Source organism: Pantherophis guttatus, chromosome 11 (genome assembly GCF_059756535.1).
Source record: "Pantherophis guttatus breed Tessera chromosome 11, ASM5975653v1, whole genome shotgun sequence".
NCBI classification, from domain to species: Eukaryota; Metazoa; Chordata; class Lepidosauria; order Squamata; family Colubridae; genus Pantherophis; species Pantherophis guttatus.
Window position 1 is genome coordinate 1917692 of NC_142073.1, and position 17017 is coordinate 1934708.

The 17017-nt window shown below is 50.7% G+C and overlaps 1 protein-coding gene across 3 annotated transcripts in view; it reads left to right on the forward strand.

Annotated features, from left to right (window-relative positions):
• GSE1 (Gse1 coiled-coil protein) overlaps positions 1–17017 on the forward strand; it is a 243324-nt gene that overhangs the window by 22462 nt on the left and 203845 nt on the right. Inside the window, exon 1 of one of the 3 annotated variants that reach the window (XM_060682476.2) lies at positions 5624–5708. The exons of the other annotated variants lie outside the window; for them this stretch is intronic. The gene's annotated coding sequence lies outside the window, so the exon portion shown is untranslated. Of the gene's footprint in view, positions 1–5623; positions 5709–17017 lie in introns of those variants that run through there. 3 annotated transcript variants of the gene reach the window in all.

A 17017-nucleotide genomic window follows, 5' to 3' on the forward strand; every position in this document is an offset into this window, starting at 1 on the left:
TATGATGAGAACATGATAGAAGAGAAGGAAGCATAGACACATATCCGACTGGGATGGTTCGCTGTGAATGAATGGAATTTGGGCCAAAAGCAGGGATGAAGTCCAGCAGGTTCTGACAGGTTCTGGAAATTTTGAGTAGTTCGGACAACCGGCAAATACCACCTCTGGCTGGCCCCAGAGTGGGGAGGGAATGGAGATTTTGCAATATCCTTCTCCCAGGAGTAGGGAGGGAATGGGGATTTTGCAGTATCCTTCCCCTGCCACGCCCACCAAGCCACGCCCACAGAACCGGTAGTAAAAACATTTGGATTTCACCACTGGCCAAAAGCTTCCTTGCATTCCAGAGTGAGATCTGTCTCAAGGTGGTCTCTTTTCTCTCATGGGGGAGGGGGCTCAAAGCCCTGGACCCCTTGTCGGTCTGGGCAGAGGATTATATACTAATTACCTGGTTGATAAGCAAAAGTTGACTTGATGGTACTTAATTAATCAATGCAAAGTCTCAGCTCCCTTGAGAAGTCTTTAATACCTGGGAAAGATGGATGGGTAGGTAGGTAGGTACTGAAAGTAGGAAAGGAGGAAGAGGAGGAGGAGGAGGGGTAGGTGGGTAGGTTCAGATACAATAGTGATGGGTCACGTTGGGAGATTTGAAAAAACAGCAGATCTACCTGCAGAAATATCTTATCTATGTGGTTGCTAAATATAAGACAGGGTCTTATTTTCGGGGAAACACGGTAATCAACACAGAAACAATCTCTATCTTTTTTATGCATGTCCTTCCTCCAAACAATCAGACGGGGTCCTGGGAATTATTTTTTTTTTTTTAAGAAAAAGAACCTAGTCGCTCCCTGGCGTGTAGGACACTTCTGTTTTGAATTGCAAACTGATGGCAGTATGTGGGGGCAGCACCCCTCTTCCTTTGGCTGAAGAGAAGCAGTTTGGGGGAACAGGAGGAGGACTGAAGTTCCTTGCTACTGTGGGAGGTGGGGGGGGATTTTCCAAGAAAAGTCCCTGATCCTGGAGATGATGGGGCTTTCCTCAGTTGAGTTGCTTCCGATGCTCTTAAGCAGCTGCAAACCCAATTCTCTTCTCCCCCCGCCCCCCTTGTTGCATGTGGGGAGGGCAGAATCTCTGGGGTCTCGTGGAGACAGCAGACTTGGTGGAGGCTCATTGAACTGCACCAGGAGGCAGAAAGCAGCCGGAAAGCAGATGGGCTGGGAAGGAAAATGGTCTCCCGGAGCCTCTCTTTGGACACTTGCTTGGAGTCCTCCCAGTTGCTCTTCTTCAGAGCTGGTTGGAGACAAACAACCCATCGGCTGGTTAAGGAATTCGCAGCCCTCAAAAACGGCTTCTGCTTAGCAAATGGATCCCTTAATTGACACGAGGTCCTCGTGAATGTTGGCGCCATTAAAGTTAAAACCGTAAAACGAGGAGCCCGTCTTCGTAAATACGCAGAGGACTTGAACCGGGACACCGGGAGGCCACATGAGAAGAGGTCCTCTTTTGGAACCAGTGGATAAAATCGGAGAGAGAGAGAGAGAATATCCCTTCCTGAATGGGGTTCTTGCCATTTTGCATTTATTTATAATTCCCCCTCCAAATTGGATTGTCTAATTGTGTTTCTCAGGCTTGGCAACTTTAAACTGGGTTGACTTCAGCAGCTCCCAGAGTTTCCAAGCCAGCCGTTTTCAAGATCCAGCAACAGTTGATGTTGGTTCAGTGGTGAAATCCAATTTTTTTTACTACTGGTTCTGTGGGCGTGACTTGATGGGCGTGGTGTGGCTTGGTGGGCGTGGCAGGGGAAGGATACTGCAAAATTCCCATTCCCTCCCCACTCCTGGGGGAAGGATATTGCAAAATCTCCATTCCCTCCCCATTCGGGGGCCAGCTAGAGTTGGTATTTGCTGGTTCTCAGAACCACTCAGAATTTCTGCTACCGGTTCTCCGAACTGCTCAAATTTTCCGCTACCGGTTCTCCAGAACCTGTCAGAACCTGCTGGATTTCACCCCTGTGTTGGTTCTACTGAGTGAAGATCAGGGGCAGCTCCAAAACCAGGTCTATGCCTGCAGAACTTAACCCCTTAGGATTCCTCTGGACTCCAGGCCGAGAAAGAGGCTCTTGAGGTTCTTCTTTGAGATGTTCTCCAGCCAGCTCTTCCATTGAGGGACAGCCCAAATAGTTTGGAAAGTTGCTCTAGCCTTGGATCTCCTGCCTTCTGGGCTCTTTGGAGTGGCCTCTGCTCTTGGGCCAAGACCTCCCTCCTCCTTCAGCTGTCAACAAGGCTTCCCTTGGTCTGTTCCAAGTTGAGCCATTGGCTTCCTGCATTGTTCGGTGCAGGGAGGGCACCCTCCCTCCCTCCCTCCCTCCCTCTGAAGCTCTTGGCCAGCCCTGTGGTTTCTGATTCATAACTCTGGATAGATTGTGCAAAACATTAACAGCAGCTGCCCCCTCCCCCCCCCGCCAGGACACGGCCAGAGGCGGTTTTGGGCTGGAAGGAGGGGCTAGCGCTCTGACAAGGAAAGGGGGGATGCCCAGAAAGGATTCGGGATATTTTTTCTGGAGGCCTCTTAAGTACAGAGCACATCAGATCGCAGACGGCAACGCCAGCTGTTGGCGTCTCTGGTTTGGCTGGGTTCTCCAAGGAAGCTGCTTCTGTGTGTCAGCCCTTCGCCCGTCCAGCCTGCGCAACATGTTGCGATGGGCTATTTGGCTTCCTTGCAACAGGAGACGGCAGGAAAGGAAGACGGCTCCCAGGAATTCATGGACGCCAAGCCACGATTTGATGGCGGTTTGGTTCGATTGAAAGGGACCCAGCTTGGCAAACCACAGTTTGGGCTTTGCGTAAGAGGTGAACCAGGCAGGGAAGCTTGGATGGCTCAGCAAATCGTGGCTTAAAAAGACAGGTAACCAGGTTGGCAGAAACATCGGCCTGACAATTACGGGCCATAAGGCACTGCACAGTTAGTCCTCAAGTTACAACAAGTTCATTTAGTGACCATTTGAAGGAGAAACTTCCTAACAGTGAGTGAGAACAATTAGCCAGTGGAACAACTGGTCACCAGAAGTTGTGGGGGCTCCATCACTGGAGGCTTTTATGAAGAGACCGGACAGCCACTTGCCTGAAATGGTATAGGTAATAGGTTCTTGTGCTTGAGCAGGGGGTTGGACTAGAAGACCTCCGAGGTCCCTCCCAACTCTATTGTTCTGTTCTGTCCGAAATAACCAACTGCGTCTGGGAATCCGTTCCTGGCTTGGCACAGGACTGGCTTTGTGCTCTTCCTCCTGGCATTTGCAAGCCCCGAATCCTGGCTTCATCCCTGCCCTTTGGAGAAGCGAAGCTGTGCCTCCCCCTCCCCTTTCTGACAAGGCCAGTCTCCCCCTCCCCACCCTCTGCAAAGAGATCGACTTCCCTTTACAGCTGCAAATCCTGCATGACTAATACAAGTCCCCTTTTTTTTCATCCTCGGCTGGCGGCCAATCTTTGCAGACGCTCCCTAATCCCTATTTTTTTGCTGTCTTTTTTTTCTTCTTCTTGTATGTGTGTGTGCGTGTGTGTGTGTGAAAGATATCGAGAGATGGGAGGAACAGCTGCTTCGGTAACCCCTTCTCGGTAAACAGCGCCCGGGTATTGACTTAGCAGCCATCTTGACCTGCGGAGAATTCAGCTTCATTGCCATGCTGCCCTCCTTCCCATCTCTCTTGAACTCCCGTGTTCAGCATCTGCTCCGTGACTCACCCCGGCTGTCCTTGGAGGCTGGAGAGACAATTAATGCAGGGTGTAATGCACACACACACGCACACACGCACACACACACACACACACACACACACCCTCAGAGAGGGGGGAGAGAGCGAGAGCCGCTTTGCGCCTGGGTGTTTGCACGGGGGGTGGGGGCTGCAGTTGGGACAGAGATTAATAAGAGCATTTGTTCGGCCTAGGACAATGTGCGGGCCAGAGCCGGGGCGGGCAGGTTGGAGTGTGTTGGCCCACCCTGAGCCCCCACCTCCCCTTCGCCTTTGTGTGCCTGGATGTGACTCAAAGGCTGAAGGAGGCTTCAATTGAGCCAGCCAGGACAAACACGCTTTGCATTTCAAAGGGGTGCTCAGAAGAGGGGGGGGGAAATGTGTTTTGTGTGCCTTACGCCCCTGCCCACCCCCCCACCCCCTTTTTGCCTGTCTGGATCCTGGTCAGGTTCCCTCTGGCATCTGCTTGTGTGCAGCCCCCCAGATGAGGAACTGGGAGGAAACAAGAGGAGAGGGAGGGAGGGAGGGAGATTGATGGTCTGTTAAGGTAGTGATGGGTGGTTCTGTTGTGTGCCAAGCTGCAGAGGAAACCAGGATGCCAGGCATTGTCTGTGCCACAATATATGCCACCTCTCTCCTCAATAGGGTGACTTCAACACTGATATTCCGCACCAATTAGGTGGCTGCACTTGGAGCGCTTAGTACCGACAGAAGAGAATATTTGTAGCTCAGGGTTGAAATGAGGGGTCCTTGGTGCTCTCTAAGCTTGGCAGTTTTCTTGCTGACTTTTCAGGGCCCACACTGACTTTTCATCAGTGTTACCTAAGCCTCAACATCAGCACTGATGATGTTCCCTAGTTGGGCCCTGAAAGGTCAGCAAGAAAAACCCCAAACTCAGAAAGCACCAAGGATTCCACCCTCCTCCTCCTCCTCCTCCTCCTCCTCCTCTCAAACCCCCCTCTCTTCTAGCACTGATGATGTTACCTAGTTTGGGCCATGAAACATCTGCAAGAAAACAACCCAGCTCAGAGAGCCTCAAAAACCCCTCGAGTGCCAAACCCCATTCCGTGTTTGGCACTCAAAACCGGAGGGGGGGGGGAGGGGCATCGTTGGGGGGAGCTGTTCCTCTGCTTCGTCCAGCTTGCTGTCTTCCCAGCTTCCGACTCCAGATCCGGCGTCCAACCTAACCTAACACCCCTTCCTCTTTCTGGCGAGAGCCCCAGCAGATGCCAGCCAGAGCAGCTGGCATCCTAGGCGTGGGGCTGTGGGGCACTGGCCCTTACAGGTGGTTTCCTTCTCAGCCTCCCCGTGACTTTCTCCTGCCTCCTTGCAGCCCGATTGGTTCCGCGGTGTGGGCTGCTTGCCCCCCCCCCCCTCCGCCTCTTGTGCCAGCAGTGGCTGGCTCTGCCCCGGGGGCGGCGTTGCAGGCGGGCAGCCACTCATTAATTATCTAATGTCCCCTTTATGTTTAATTTACAGGCTGCCCCACCGTATGCTGCTCTTGCGCTGCTTGTCTCTTTGTTGTGTCAAGGTTTTGCCTCTTCTGATTTGCTTCTCGCGCAGAAATCCGCCCTCCTCCTGTGCACCCCCCCCTCGCCCCCAAACACGAGGCCATTGCAGGAAATTCCCTTTCAGTCCTGTTTCCCCCCACCTTTCCCAGCTCCTCCCCCCATCGTGTGATTTTTCTGCTAGTGGGGGATTTGTAAGTTTCCCCTTTCTCCATCCATCCGTCCATCCGTCCTCCTTTCTTCCCTTCTTCCTGCGCTCCCATCACCTCCAGACTGAGAAGAGGGATTCACAAAGATCTCCCCCACCATCTCTTTCCTCCCCCTCCCTCTCCCTCCCTCCCTCCCCTTCGTGGTCCTCCCCCTCCCCAATCTGTCATCAGTTCACTCCAGGAGAGGGTAGCGGTTTGGCTGTGTCTTGTGCCTTGTGAAGTCTCCCTTTCTCTCTCTCGGGTTTTAAGGTACGTGCATCCTAGACTGGGATGGACTTTCATTGTCTGGGATTCCCCCCCCCCACTCCTGATTTGCAGCGGGGGGAGGATTCAGGGAGAGAAGGTGGATTTGGGGGAGTAGGGACCTTTGCTGCCCCCTCCAGAAACTGCAGCTTTTGTTAAAGGCTTCCAGCACTGAGATGGATAGATCGAAAGGAAGTCCAAAATTCTTGTATTTGGTTTTGTGTCTCTGTGTGTGTCTCTCTCTCTCTGTGTGTCTCTTTCTCTTTGGCAGGGCAGGACTTACAAGGCCAACTTCCCCCTCCCCTTTTATAAAAACTTGTTGCTTAGATCCAAGACTGGGCATCCCTATTTCCTCTTTGTAATATATTTTACCTTATGATGTGTTGGAGTGCTCTTATTGGTTTTTTTACTAGGGGGGAAATCTGCAGTGTTGGGAAAAGTTTCAGCTAAGCTCCATTTGCCAACTGCACCTGCTTGTTTGTGATGGAGAAGTGGGGGTTTTTTAGGGGTAGGGTGGGGTGAAGATGGACAGTGAAAATTTACCTTTCCTGGTTGAAATTGGCATTTTTTTGAACCTTTTAAGATGGGGGAGGGGGGGTCAACGGCACCCAGGCTGGCAGAAATCAAAATCTTTTCCTATAAATTAGAAGTTTGGAGAAGGGAACGGGTTTCGCTCACTTTGATGCTGGTGTTTATTCCAGGACTTGCTCTTTTCAAGACTTTATGTTGGTCTGGCTTAGGAAACTTACTACACGCTTTTAGTTCTGCCAACTGGTGCGTTGTTGGAAAAAATAGAGAGAGAGACAGGTGCAGCTGAGCTTCGCAGTTGCCTTTGTGAGTCTTGTCTCTCTGTGTGTGTTTGCCTGAAGTTTATTCTCTTGATGTGAACCTCGTGAGGATGAGCTCCCAGTGAGATTTCCCCCTCTGGTTTTTGTGGCTGCTGAGTTAATTCTTCTACATGTATGGCTGTTCACCAGGATCTATTGCTCTCCAGGTTGTGGTCATGAACACAACTCGTACTAAAACACTCCTGGGGATCGCACTGCCAGGGCGCACAACACTGTGTAAATAATGCTAGAGAGAAAGATGGGAGAGAATATGCTGTGGGAGGTGGAAGATCAACCCTCAAACCTTCCCATCAGTAACTTGCCTGAGATATCTGAAGATGCCACGTGCGGCCACACACACGCTCTGTTGTGGGAATGCAAATTCTGGGTTTTGACAAAGTGAAACAGAGCAAGCAGGCTGTAGTCTTTCTCCATAGCCGTGTTTCTCCACCTTGGTAGCTCAGAGATGTGTGGACTTCAACTCCTAGAATTCCCCAACTAGCATGGGAGCTGAAGTCCACACATCTTCAAATTGCCCACTGAGGACTACAAACTTTTTGTAAAAAAAACAAACAAATCCTAAACTATGATAGAGATGAATAAAGTCAGGCTGTTGAACATCTGCTTTCTGGACTTGGCTTCTGCAGCTGTGACTGTTCCAGGTGGATGGTTCTTTGGTCCCTGACTTCATCCATCATCCCAGTTCCTTGAGTTAGTCCTTCTGGGACACCTGTCACCAGCAGAACAGGTGAGGAGGTGGCCTCTTCGCCTGCTGCCGATTCCCAGTATGCTGTCTTGTTCTAAATTAATTGTGTTGAAAGTATGTTGGTGTCAAAGAATTTTAGACCAAGCCATTAAAGTGGGTGACGTCCCATCTTCCTCCTGATGTGGGTACCATCTGGGAGATGTCAGTATCCATCCCGATCTTTCCCTGCTGGCTTCAGAACCAAGAAAATTTGGGGTGTGTTGAAAAGGGAGACCATCCTATTCCCGGCAAATAGTTTTGAGTAGCGCCTTGCCAACTGTCTCCTCTTCAGATGTGCATGGTGTGCTGGCTGGGATAATGGGGTTTGTAGTCTCCACCACTTGAAAGAACCCTGTGGGAAGAGGCTGCCCAGATGTTTGAAAATAATGCTAGCTCTTCCATGCTTGGTTTTAGCTGCATCCGGAAGTTGACACTATGGTGGGCTGTCCTGTTCCCTTGTGCTTTGATGGATCGCTCTAAAAATTTGGGTCAAAAAAGACTTCTGATTGTCACTTGCCTCCAAGCTGTCACGAAAAACCTTCGAAGGCAGCTTGGTTTGACATATTTAATAATAATAATAATAATAATAATAATAATAATAATAATAATAATAATAATAATAATAATTTTATTTCTATACCGCCCTTCTCCCGAAGGACTCAGGGCGGTGTACAGCCTATTTAAAAACATCAATTTAAAATAATTTAAAAATATTAAATAAATTTGGCTTAATTTAAAACCCCCAAAATTTAAAACATCCAATTTAAAATTATGTTGCTAACCCAGCCTGGCGGAACAACAGGGTCTTGAGTGCGCAGTACCCTTTGGGAGTAGGGTAGATGGTTTTCAAGAGGTTGCAAAAAAGGAGGTGGAGGAAGAGGGAAGGACATTCTGAAATTAGCCCAGATATTTTTCAGCGGTGAACATCAGTTCAAAGAATATTGAGATACTGACTTTGTATTGGTTGGCTGGATGGTTGAGCATTCCAGGACAGAGAAGATGTCCAGCCCAAAGACTCAGGGCTGCTGGCTCTATCCTGGCTGGTTTCCTGCAAATTTTTGGCTTGTCTAGTCTAGCCTAGTCTAGTTGGACATGTCAAAAAGCATGAGACACAAAGAAGGTCCATAACTTGGAAGTGACCCCTCCAACAGGTGTAGGGTCTTCTGTTTGGGGAGCAGGTTGGTCTAGAAGACCTCCAAGGTCCCTTCCAACTCTGTTATTATATATTCTATTTCCATTTTGCACCTAACAAGTTTGGTTAAATCAACGTTTCTCAACCTCAGCATTTTAAAGATGGGTGGACTTCAAATCCCAGAATCCCTCAGCCGATGTGGTCTTTGTACCACCTTCGTTTTTTAAAAAAATCACTTTTATTTATTGCTTCTGGTTTTGATGCCTATAAGTAACTCACATTTAGAGAGGCCCATAGATTGCAACTTGAAATGCTTGATAGAAATGAGCCATAGCAATATAGTTCTGAGGTCCAAGTTTCAAGCGGCAGGGCCCAAAGCAAGCTGAAGAGACACTCTCTGGTGCACCCAAAATAAAGCTGGAAACTGTCCTGTCGGAACTGATTTACGACTTTGTGGCTTAACCTTCAGCCCCATGGCAACCGGGGTCTTTTAACTGGGTTTTCAGAAGACCAGCTGGCGACAGCTTCGAGGAGGGGAGGTGAGAGGGGGGTGCTTCATGCCTGCAGTTGCCCCTCGGCATGTGCGCAGGCAGACACACATACGTGTGGGGGGGGGAGGTGAGAAGGAAGTGTGGGAGAAGCAGCTGGGAGGGGTGAATGGCTGGGGGTGAGTGTTGCCAACTTCTCTGCCTTTTCGTGTTTGGGCTGGCAGTGATCATCCTTCCATGCCTGCTGATTGTCCCCGTTCTGCACTGCTTGGTTGCCCCACAGTTCTGGCACCGTCTTGCTCGGGGTAGAGGAAGGGGAACTCCCCAGGGTTTTCCTAGCTGCCTTCCGCAGCTTGTCCTAAATGCAGCAACCTGTTGGGCTCAGTCGAATGGGAGAGAGCTGGCCTTTGGGGCACCTGGGGGGCTTTGCCTTAGCCTCAGTTCCTGCAACGTTGGCATCTCCAGCCCTTTGGACCCATTCCTGGGGCTCTGCCCTCTTCCCAGGAGATGGGCTCTGAGAAGGAGGTGGCAAGGGTTCTTGGAGGGTCTGAAATGGATACCTGAGAGAGAAAAGAGGGTGGGAGGCCAGCTGGGGTCCCTGCAGGGCAGCAGCAGAGCCCTCTGGAGTTTGGGGAGTGAGTGGCTCAGAAGATCTCCTCTGCCCCAGCTCGGTAAGGGGTGGGCAGCCTTCTTTCCTCTCCTTTTCCCCCATGATTATTGCCACCCTGAGAGAGCCAAGAGTCGTCAGAATAACAGAACAGAATAACAAAAGGGACCTTGGAGGTCTTCCAGTCCAACCCCCTGCTCAAGCAGGAAACCTATCTACCCTTTCGGACAAATGGTTGTCCAATCTCTTCTTAGAAACCTCGAGTGATGGAGCACCCACAAGTTCTGAAGGCAAACCTTTCCACTGACTAATTGTCCTCACTGTTAGGAAATTTCTCCTTAGTTCGCTCCTGAGTTAGTTTCCATCCTTGCTTGTTGTCCTTCTCCTGGTGCTCTGGAGAAGAGGCCGACCCCCTCTTCTTTGTGGAAGCCCCCCAAGTATTGAAAGACTGCTATCGTATCTTCCCTAGTCCTTCTTTCCCTTAAACTAGCCATACGCAATTCCTGCAGCCCTTCTTCACGTGTTTTAACCTCCAGTCCAGTCCGCTAATCATCTCAGTTGCTCTTCTCTGCACTGTTTCCAGGACTGCAAGAGTTGCATGCAAAGTGGCCCATTGTTTCTACAGCTCTTGGGGTGCAAAACGGAGTGGGGGTGGGGGGTGGGGGGCAGAAACCCACTTCTGACTTAACTGAGTGTGGCTTCTCCCCAGGGCCGCCAGGGGGCAGTGCAAGAGCGAACAAGACTAGCCAGGGTGTGTTGCAGGCTCTGGTCTCAAGGCTCAGCTGTGGGGAGAGGAGAAGGAGCTGCTCCTGTTGAATAACAGCCCAGGGGCAGAAGGACAAACTCTGAAGCTCAGGCTAAGATTGCTTGCCACCTTCCCGTATTATTGGCCACAGGATGCCTTGCTAAAATCTTGCAGGACATTTGGGAGCTCAGGAAGAGGTCTCCAGCAGAGGCAGCACCTGGCTCGGCTTGGCTCAGCAGGATCAGAGGTGCTTCGTACTTGGATGGAAGACCACCAGGTGATCCCAAGGCTGGAGGCTAGAGTTGGAAACGCTTTTTGGAAGACAGCCGCAACCTTTTGCCTATGGTGGGTGGGGGGGAAGGACCAAGGAAACAAACCTGATTTGGGGAGTTGAGTTGCCTTGAAGAAAGACTTCACCTTTGAAGAGTAAGAAGAGATATTTGTGCTGCAGTTTTGGAGAATTACAAGATCCTTTAGGAGTGGGGATCCCTTAGCCCGATGCAGAATGCCAGATGGGCAATGACAGCCTTGAAGTTACCCCGAAGGAGACCGGTTCCTCACTTTTGCCTGGCTTTGGAGACTTGTAGGGGGCTCAAATTCCTGCTCCAAGCAGAGATCTTGGTGGCTCCTTCTAAGATCCATGGATCTTGCGATTCTCTTCGTTTTTGAGCTTGGCCGTTTGGAAGAGACCAGAAACCCCAGGCCTTCCTGCACCCCAGTTTGCAAGGACACCTTCCAAGATTCACTGAAAGTTTATACGTCTCACCCCCCCTTTCCTCCTCCCTCCCCCCTGCATGATTTTACCCCCTCCCCGACCTCCCTTCCTGAAGACCGGATGGTCTCTGTCTTGCCGCAAGTTCAGTGTGTCCTGTTCACATGGCCTTTTGAAGCACTTAAGGGAGGGTGCAAAGGCCGGGGGTTTCCTGCCAGGTTGCTAAGACCAGTGGGGGGGGATGGTTTCATCTGTGCCTCTTGCACACTTCTGGGGTCTCCTCCTGTTGACCGGCCCAGTGGTTCTCCCGGCCCCTTTATTGGCTTTGCAGAAATGTGTGTGAGATTCACGCAGCAGTTGCCGCTTGCTTGTGAAGCAGATTAAAAGAAGGAAGCTTAAGGGTTTGACCTGTGTCAAAGAGGAATGCAAGAGGACAAGGGAAGGGAGGGGGTTGTGCTGGTTATGTGTGCAGTCTCTCTCTCTCTCTGTGTGTGTGTGCGTGTGTGTGTGCATGCGTGGGCATGCCAGTGGCTGAATGTGTTTCGTTTTTGTGAAACGCAACCTGGAGAGGCAGCTCTACTTTGCAAGGCAATCTCGCAAGGGGGGGGGGTGGCCTGTGCTTCACTCTCCGCCTGCTTTAAAACCACTTCCTCTCCCTACATGCACGGGGCACGGGAGCAAATCTAGGCTTAACACAACACTTGCTTCCGTGCGCCTCTCGCACGTGGTGGTTTGTATCTTCTAACACCACCTCTTTGGCATCCAAGACTTTTGGTCTCACTTAGGATAGCTCCTGTAAACCTGCAGGCATTCAAAAGGGGCCGGTCTCCAAACTAACCCGGTGAACAGCTGGCTTCCCACAACCCCTGGAGGAGGCTGGCTGTGCAGTGGGATTGTTGGCCTTTCAGTATGTTGTGGGTTCAAGAGCTGCCTGCCAGGAGATGCGGTCATTGCGTTGTGGCCACCCAACTCGAGGGCCAAATGGTTGGGGTGAATCCTGGGAGCTCCTCCTGGCATGAGATCCTCTCCCTCCCAGCACGGAAGAAGCTGGGCTTGTCCCCCAAAATGCCACGTTCTAGAGCAGGGGTAACTTTACTTGGCAACTTTAAGACTTGTGGACTTCAACTCCCAGAATTCCCCAGCCGGCACCTTAAACCTGTCTAGTGGAGGAATTCTGGGAGTAGAAGTCCACAAGTCTTAAAGTTGCCAAGGTTGGAGACCCCTGCTCTAGAGCTTGAAGATGCATGGACTTCAACTCCCAGAATTCCCCAGCCAGCACCTTAAACCCGTCTGGCAGAGGCATTCTGGGAGGTGAAGTCCACTCATCTTCAAGCCATTGCTGAAAGCGTGGCAAGAACCGCTGCATTCCTCGCACTATTTAAGTCATCCGTTGTGTTCCCTCATGCAGGTGGTCTTCGCTTAGCGACCGTTACCTCTGTTGCTAAGCAGTGCAGTTGTTAAGTGCGACATCATGCGACCGTCCTTTGTGATTTTACCACTGGATCCTCCTTGGATTGCATGTGGGAATCTGGCCGTGGAGTGTGCAAATGGCAATTGGGAGCCGGCAGGATGCTGCAGTAGTTCCGGGATTTCATGGGGTCGCTAAACAGGGCAGTCGTTAAGTGAGGACCATAGTGCTAAACCCTGGACAGAACCCTTTGCAAATCTACCTTGCCTTGAGATGGAATGACTGCCCTGTGATCAGTTTTGCAATCCTTCTCTTTGATGATACAGAAGTGGCCAGCATCCCCTTTTCCTGGGAGACCCCCACCCCTCCTGCTTCCAGGCTACCCTGCCCCTTTGCTGTAGACCCCCCCTCCCCTGCCTTGGAAGCAAGACTGGCTTTGCTGGCTAAGGGACGGGGGTGGTGGTGGTGGGCGGCCGGCCTTTTCCACATGACCCGGTGGAGAACACAAGCTGTCTTTGTTAATCCCAGGGGCTGCAGCTTCAGCCCCTTCCCCACAGCCATAAGCCACTTACGGCTGCTCTCCCCCCTGACCCCGATCTGTCTGCAGGGTCCCCCTCTTAAAAAGCAGGAAAACAATGACCAGCCCTCCCCTCCCGCCTCCCCCACCTCAACTCCTCTGCCTGCTGAGAAAGGGGGGGGGAGGAGGGGGCTGCCTTCCTCCCGGCCTCACCTCACTCTCCATCTGCTGGAAACAGATCTCTCACCCCTCCTCTCCCCTCCCCTCCCCCGCCTTCAGTAAATAAGGAGGGGGGTGGGCTGGGGGTCCGGAAGAGGATGGGGCAGCATGATGGATGCGGCAGGGGCTTCGAGAAAGCCCAAGGAAATGGGGGCATCCCCACATTCTGCTGATGGGCATTTTGGGAGTCACTCTCCTCAAATCTCTGGGCTCTTTTACAGGAAGAGGAAATACAGGAAGTCCTCGGTTTATGACCGAGCGGCCGTTTGAAGTTACGATGGACTTACTTGGGGGAATACGGATGACCCACGTTAGAAGTCTGGACAGTCAGACGCCCCCCTGACTGACACGGGGCTGCACTTTGGGGGCTCGGCAGCCAGTCTGCACCGACGAACGTTTGCATGATCCCACAGGCACAGGACTGCGTTTTATGATGCTTTTGCCCAAAAATGTCTTTTATTTCTGGCTTTTGTTTCCCCCCCCCCAAAACCGGACCCTTGCAATCCATGGGTTTGCTTAATGACGGCAGCGTTTGCTTAACAACCACCACAAAAAGATTGTAAAATTGGGTCCGTCCTTTATGACTGATTACCATAATGATCAGGCTCCATTATGGTCATAACTCAAGGACTGCCTGTGGATGAGGATCGAATCTTTAGCAAGTACAGCTCTCCAGCTGGGGAAGCGGGGAAGACACCACCGAGTCAAGCTCAGCTCCGGAGGAGTCCCTAGTTTTACTTAGCAATCTCCCAATGGGATCTCCTGGTGGCCTCCCATCCAAGTACTAAACAGGTATATACCCCAGTTTAGCTAGAGGAGGCAGGTGGCCTTATAAGCATGCTGGCAGGAGTGGAGAAAAGGCTTCTTGCTTTTCCCCAAATATTCTAAGCCAGCCCTTTTCAGGGCAGAAGAAAGAAAACATTTCTTTGAAGAGAGGAAGATGCTTGCGAGCAAACGGTTATGTGGGCAGGAAGTAGATTCTTTTGAAAAGCCAGGAAAGCCGCCCTCTGGCCAAGTTTCTCCTTCTCCTTCTCCTTCTCCTTCTCCTTCTCCTCCTTCTCCTTCTCCTTCTCCTCCTTCTTCTTCTTCTGGGCTGTTCCTCTTCTCTCTCTCTCTCTCTCTCCCCCCCCCTCATGCCCACCCCTCTGGCAGGTGTTCATCTGAATGTGTTTTACATGCATTTGCATTGGTGCAAATGAACAATGGCTCTTGGGTTTTTTCCTCGCCCTCCGAGAGCATCCAGAGCATTTCCAACAGTGTGGAATAGATCAGAATCATTTCACTGAGGTCGTAAAAGAGGGCAGAGGGGTAAGACGTTCAGTGGCAATTTTCCTTATCTGACACTTAGTGAGCTCTGAATGCAAACCTTCAGCTAGGCTCCTTCCCTTCCCTTCTTTTTCCCTTCCCTCCCTTCCTCCCTCTCTCTTCCTTCCCTTCCTCCCTCTCCTTCCTTCCTTCCTTCCCCCTCCCTCCCTCCTTCCCTTTCTTCTGTGGCTGGTTGGCTGGGGAATTCTGGGAGTTAAAGTCCACACCTCTTCAAAGTTGCCAGAGTTGAGAAACACCGATCTGGTTGGTTTGAATTTGTTTTATATGCTCTTGCCGTCTGTCCGTTAGAGCCTCTCCCGCTAAACTGCATTGAGAATTTATTGCCTGGAAGTATAAACATGTTTTGGTACCGTAGCAAAATAGCAGCTGCACGGATGGGACTTTTTGCCTGTAAGTTGATCTGGGCTGAGCCAAGCTGTAGGTGCAATTTGGGCCAGGAGAGGGCGCTAAACGCAGCAATTTGCCCATTTTAGACTCTCTTCAAATGGCCAAGAAAGTCTATAAAAAAAGGGTGGTTTAGGAAGACCTATAAAATGGCCTTTGGGTGCCCCTCTCCTCACCTCTTGCAAATAGAAGTTGGATGATCTGTGCAGAGATCATGCTCCCCCACCCCAACCGCCTACACCATGCAATGCAACTGAAGAGGAATCGGGGGCTAAAAACAGGCAGAATTTGGGGGTGAGGAATTATCACTTTTTCACTCCCATGTCTGATCATCCAAGCTGGCATCCTTTTTATTGGTAGGAGCTTGTTTTTGTAGAGCCAAAAAAAAAAAAACAACGTTCAGGTGTTTCTTTCTGCCTTCTGACTTTGGACAGCTGACCTTGAAAGTTGGTGGTTCTGGGGACGAAAGGAGGGAGGGGGACCTTCTCTGTAACCTGGACGGAAGTCTCGGGGAGAAAAAGCAGAATGCAGGGGGGCTAAAATCAAAACAGTGGGCAAAACATTTGGCTGCTGCCTTCCTTGAGCTGAGTCAGGCTGTGGGTCTCGCTTGCAGGAACCACTGTTGGAGAAAAGGTTTTGCTCCTTTTAAGGAATCGGCTCCTCTCCTCAACGCTCAACGTCTCTTCCCAAGTGGGTTTCATCAGAGGAGCTCAGGTGGTTTCGAACACCTGGGCAGGGCAGCTGCTTTGTAGATGTCTCTCAACGTCCTTGTGGTTTCCATTTTGGCAAGCTCGACCCAGGGTTGTGGTTGAGGTCCGCTTTCCAGGTTGAACGTTGTTCTGGAGCCCTAGCGAGATTTAATCCTTTCTAGGCAGATTCATTTTTGTGGTGAGGCAGCGATTGCCACCCTCTTCGGGCTGGGAGATCTTGCAGCGTGGAGGATCTCATGGGCTGGGATCAGTTGAAAGGCACCGCGCTGCGTGGGCAGCTTGGTCTTCTCCTGGCCTTCCGAGGAGGCAAGATGAGTCCTGTTGCTCTCTCCTACAACTCCCCTGTGGCACACCCTGAAAGGGAATTCACAGCGTTGACCTGGGAGAGGAAGGGATGAGGAAGGGAGCTGCCTAGAAGTCTCTTGGAAGTCCTCAGGTGAACGTGTCTCTTCTTGGGTTATGCTCACCCAGAGGCTTCAAAGATCTGATTCATGCCCAAACCGGCAAGGTATGAAGGACCAACCACAAGATCTGGAGATATTGACCTAACCTGTCCAGTGGCATGAAAGCAGAACTACAGGCTGGTGTCTCAATGTTGAGGAACATGGAGGTAACTTTGAAAGTATGTGAGAGCACTTATGTAAGCATCGGATCAGGCTTGAGAAAGAGGAGAGGCAGGTGAGATCTCATCCAAGAAGGTTCTTCGGTTCTAACTCCAGTTTTTTCTTCTTCTTTTTTTTTCTCAAAGAAAAAATCCAAGAAAGTCCAGTTTCCTTTTGGGAAAAAAAAAAAACAGCTTTGGGACCTACAGTGGTAGATTTCCATAAAATTTTGAAATGTTGGTTTTCCCCACTGGGCTGGGAAAGAAATATAACTAGATGAGCAAATTCTACTTTGTTGTAAGGCTACTTAACAGAATCTTGTAAGTCTGAAGGCAGAAATCTCCTGCCCTCTCTTTTATAGCCCAAGAAACTAGGGAGAGTCCCTTCTGAGTCTCTTGCTCCACCTACTGTCCATCTGTGGGCTATGCTGCCTCTTATCTGATTGTTCCCTTGGCGGTTGTATCTCCAAAGTCCTTCCCACATACCACTACAGGAATCAAACCAGTGACATCACGGCCTTGGGTGACTGTGCAAACCAAAACATTGCTTCTGCTTTAGAGCAGGGGGTCTATGCTGGCAGGGGAATTCTGGGAGTTGAAGTCCACAGGTCTTAAAGTTGTCAAGTTTGGAGATCCCTGCTTTAGAGAAAGGCCAAGCTATTCCTTCCAGTGTCATGAGTCTATCTTCTTTAGCAGATCCTGGGTTGAGCAATGGGGTGGATTTGATGCCCTTCCAACTCTATGTTTTCATGGGTCTGTGTTTGCTCCCCTTCTCAGGCCAAGCAGCCTCTTAAATTCAACCATGAACGTGGCTGCTCCTTCTCAGACACTCTCTTTGTAGTTGGGCGGGTGGGAGTCTGTCCCTTCCATCTGGGCTCATTTCAAGGAAGGCTT